The sequence below is a fragment of the Calidris pugnax genome, unplaced genomic scaffold (genome assembly GCF_001431845.1).
Source record: "Calidris pugnax isolate Ruff unplaced genomic scaffold, ASM143184v1 scaffold1, whole genome shotgun sequence".
NCBI lineage: Eukaryota > Metazoa > Chordata > Aves > Charadriiformes > Scolopacidae > Calidris > Calidris pugnax.
Window position 1 is genome coordinate 4,043,855 of NW_015090800.1, and position 4,798 is coordinate 4,048,652.

The window sequence follows — 4,798 nt, forward strand, 5'->3', positions numbered from 1 at the left end:
AAAAAAAAGTAAAAGAAAAACCCCCCCCCCCCCCCCCCCCCAAGTCCTGCGCCGCCCGCTGCCAACAGCGGCATTTCTCACTCTCACATTAAAGCAAATTGAACAGTTCCTCTGCACGTGTCTGCCTCCCAACTCAACCACACACACAAAAATACACATGTATTCACACAAAGAGGTTTTGAGGCATTCTGAAGACTTTTTTAACTACATTCTGACGTAAAAAAGACAGGTTCTGAGGAGCCTCCCTTCCCCTAAACCTCTGTCGAGAATTTTCCCAATTCTCTGCTTTCTCAGGTTCTCTATTATGATGCTTAAAAATTTTAATGCAGCAAAAGTGACCACAATTGCCTCGACTTCATTTTACTGTTCCAACAGCAATGGAAAACATATGGTCAGCAGAGGAAATTCCATATTCATTGTAGGGATTGGGAGAACAGATGGTTGTGTGTCCTGGATTTCTCACCCAGACATTAATACTTATAAACCAGAAATCCACACCTAACATCTGGCCAAAGAACTTCCCTCTTTTACTTTATTTGTTTTATTTCATTTATTTATCCAAATAAGAAGCTTTTCCAATAATGAAAAATTAAGGTAGTGAGAAATTAAAAACAGCTACAAGGGACAAGGGGAAAAAAATATTTCAGAAGGCAACGTGGATTTGGGGAAAAAGCCATCAACAGATTGAAAGGAAGTTTCAGATTAATCAACATCTTTTAGCTCTTTATATTAGGAACAGCCTGAAAAACTACTTGTAGCACATAATCTACTTGTTGAATCAAATAACAGTATTTAGGGCTTTAAGACAAACTCTTAAAATTAAGTTCTCCATCACTTCCCAAAGTCATTCCCAAACAAGTAGTAGTCCACTCTTGGTCATCAAAATGGATGTCTAATTGAAAGGCATGCAGAAAAGTTCATGCTACAGAACAGCTATTTAACAAATACTGACGGAGCTAGACAACTTACTAGTGTGAGAGTACCGTTATATTTAGAAGAAATATTTAAACCAAGTTTAAAGCTTAAAGGAGTTTGAATGAGAAAAATGCTCTACACACAAAACAGGAGTTGGAACATCTCAAGAAGGTTCCTGATTATACTGGAAATGCCTTGAGACTGGAGGGAGAACCAGGTTCCCAAACCAAAGCACAATCTGCAAATGAAGCCACAAGATTAAGAATAATAAAAAGAGGAAGCAAAAGAAAAGCATTGATCTGTGTAGGTATGCAAGATATATGGGCTAACTTCTAACCCCCCTCCTCCCTGGAATGGAATTCAGATTAATAGCAGTACAACTGGTTAGTGAGGATAAACAGAACTGTAACAGTGCTGTGGCATGGCTACTGTGGGAGTAGGGAGCTTGGCAAAGAAAAAATTATCCGCCAAAATAAAAACTGCAGAAGTAAAAGAGTTGGTGTAAAATTGGCTAAGCATTCTTTTGTTAATCTTTAGCAACTCTAGTTTCTGAAACTCGTTCAGCATTGAAAACAGGAAAGGACTCTTTCATGAAGACTATCCTCTGGAAGCTCTGCCTCTTGCCATGTATTTCAAAATGCCTGAAATCCTTCACCAGAAAGATTCAGTTGAATCTTTGCTACTGCTTGAACCAAAGTAGTGATTTATATAGGAAGGAACCAGTGTTGAAACTTCTGAGGCAACACCCATGCCTTTTCCCTTGGGGCAGTAATCCTACATTTACATTGCCTCTTCCATCCCAGAGTGCTCTACAGGCAACATATCATGTTTCAGAAATGTAAGGAATTACAGCAGAGGACAAGCACAATTTTTGCTCAATACAGTTACCCTTCAGCCACTTCCCCAAACTGTGACTTCAATAAAGCAGTGAGATTTGCAAAAAATAACTGCTCAGAAGACTTTAGGATCCTTTAACAATAGATCTGCTCGTCAGACCAGATCCCCAGGTGCCATCACCACATCACACCTTCACACCTCCAGGTGTGAAAGATGCCATTCACCAAAAAGCAAAACCTCCCCAGCACGTTGTTTCAGTTCTGGTTTGTTCAGTAGAGATCCACAGTCCAGAAATCAACACGCTTCTTGCAACAGCTACACGGTGAATGGGAGCCCTTCCAGACAACCTGAACTGATCTGTCCTCAAAAAATCAGTCTGAGGGATAGCCTAGAGACATCCAGACACTTTGCTGTGGATCAAAGAACAAGCCTGAATATATAACAAAGGTTATTCTTCAAAATATAATTCCAAATCAAAGCAGAAAATGAAAGAAAAAAAGCAGTCAATCAAAACAAGCATGAGACTCCATACCAGCACAGTGCAACAGCGAGGACTGATTCACAAAAGTTTCAGAATGCTTTGCTCAGCACCTCTAGAGGGAGGAGGAAAAAAAGAGAGAGAGAGAGAGAGAAAATCAGACCGCAGCTTATTTAAATAGTAGTTAATGTTTCCCTGGAAAAAGAATGAAGGAAAAAAAAGCTTCAGATGAAAAAAAGTAACTAAATTTGGTCAACACATTCTGAGAGGTAGCTTTATGCTGAAATGAGAAGGGAGACTTAAGAACTTGAATGGAAGAAATCTCTTCAGCTTCACATAAAAGAATGTCAGACTGGAAATGCACTTCAGAATCACTAGCCTTCCTTTGAGAGAAGCCCACAGCACTGCAACTGAATTACTCATTTTTCAACTGTGAAGGACCGGCTTTGTTTACAAAAAGAAATAGAAAAATATTGACTCAGATACTGTAAATATCTCAGAAAAGGCCATTTTTTCAGGAATGACTGGGATTAAAAAAGGACACGCAGCTTGAGAGACCAGATCAGAGGAAGGAAAGCTTTTCACTACAGAAGAAAAATGGAAGAGAGACCAGAAACTGGTTAAGAGAATAAGCCAAATGCCTTGTATGGGAGGTGTGATGGAGCAGAGGAAATCAGGCATTACACAGACTATGTAAGCCTCAAAGCAAGGGCAAGAGGGTTACTTCTGGTAGAACAGATTCACTGCAAGAATACTGCCTCTTAAAAAGCTGAAGAGATCAAAACTATTACCAATTACTCCCTGGAAAAAAAATTCACCTTCTTCAATTCCCCACCCTTGGGGAAATAAAAGGCTACACCTGTTGAAGCTTACTTAGCTTGTTACTCCTCCGACCCTGCTGTCACTTGTTTCATGTGGGCTGAGCTGCTCAAGCGACCTGAGAACAGGAGTTCCAGCCAGACTGACATTTCCTCGTGCAATCTGTCACATCCTAATCCACAGAAGAGTTATACGTTAGATAACGGGCAACACGAGCCTACCAATGAATACAGTGAATATAATCCCCCCAGCCACGAGGCTCTGCTATGTTTTAGTCCTTACCTGCAAAATCCCACTGTGCACCAAGCTGCATTTACCATGCATCAGCCAAAATGCCAAAATGCAACAACATTATGATACTGCCCGTAAGAACAGTTCACCAGCTGCCACTAAGATCTGCTGTGCATCCATTTGTCTGCTGCAGGTCAGAGACTTGCCTTTTGCATTTAGCCTCACAAAGTATTTTGCTGCATGTTTATAAACGAAGCAGTAGGTGGTCAATATCCCTACAGATTTCTAATGTTTTTAGAAACACAGGTTCAGAAACACTAGCACAATCACAGATTGCCTTCCCTGGACAAATATCACATCCATTCAGGTGAACATTTTCAAGTTCCACCTGAAAATGGAGTCAACTTTGGGCTGGATGCAGTTCCCAGCTACAGCCCAGGTTACCAAGCCTCACTTACCAGCTACAAACTTAACCATCCTAGACCGCCGCTCTAGCAGAAGGCTTCCTGCTGGTGAGGAGTTATTTCAAAGCACACGTGGTCTCTCAGTCAGCAAGCGTTCACCCAAGCACGGTCAGGGAGATTTAGGGAAGCCACAAAACAGCAGCACTGGAGTTCAAATCATTTTTAGGGCAGTGTGCCACCGATACGGTCACAGGTTTGGGTAATCCTCCCGGTATCAGTCTCTGCAACAGGTAACCACTCTCAGCTCACTCAAACCTACACCTTTACATTTCTCCAGTGCTCTTCACCCAAACTGTACCGAATCTCAAGGAGTCGCAGGTCTACAGAGCCACACCCCGCAACAACAGGGTGGAAAACGTTCAAGTGCTCTGCCACCTTTCCAGAAGGCTTCTGTGGGGATTTTGGATGAGACCTGCGTGCATGGACTAGTTTAACCTTGCAGCAGTTTGCCTCTGAAAACACTTCACATAACAGGTAGGAGTTCCCAGAGTACCCAATCGCAACCAGGTTGGGAGAGAAATTCTTCAGCGTGCTTTTCCAGCAATATTTGAGGGTATGACTATGAGATTGTTTTTTAATAAACTGAGGACTACCGAGTTCAAACGTGCCAATTCTTACCAGAAGTGAATCAATATCGCACCCATTACTGATCCTCTAGTGGCACTTAATGGGTAGAAATACTGGAAATTATGACAGTCGTTTATCTGGGCAGTGGTTTTAGTTGACCTTAGAGGGAAATGTAATTAAGTGAGCACTCCAGGCAAGGGGTTTGATTTTGCTCTTAGGAAGATAAACACCGTACCAGTTTTTATTAAAGGTTCTCAACCCTCTCCAGCTTTAAACCGCCTTTACCGCAGTATTAAATGACGGCAAACCCAGCTTTCGTTTTAACAACCTTTTCGTTGGCTTTTTTCGTTTCACTCGCCGGGTGTGAGGGAGCCCGGGGCCGGGCAGGGCAGAGCCACAAGCCCCGGGCCCCCCTAACTTTCGGCGGCAGAGCCGGAGCCCAGCGTAGAACCGCCGCTCAGTTACTACGGCGATGAATGAGATATTT

At 42.4% G+C, this 4,798-nt stretch overlaps 1 protein-coding gene across 2 annotated transcripts in view; it reads right to left on the reverse strand.

The window, feature by feature from the left end:
- BCL2L13 (BCL2-like 13 (apoptosis facilitator)) overlaps window positions 1-3,921 on the reverse strand; it is a 36,985-nt gene extending 33,064 nt beyond the window's left edge. Inside the window, exons 1-2 of one of the 2 annotated variants that reach the window (XM_014937270.1) lie at window positions 3,739-3,918; window positions 3,104-3,221 (exon numbers count right to left, since the gene is read on the reverse strand). The gene's annotated coding sequence lies outside the window, so the exon portion shown is untranslated. Of the gene's footprint in view, window positions 1-3,103; window positions 3,222-3,738 lie in introns of both variants that reach the window. The other variant, XM_014937271.1, reaches the window with a different exon arrangement.
- Between the last annotated feature and the right edge of the window lie 877 nt (window positions 3,922-4,798).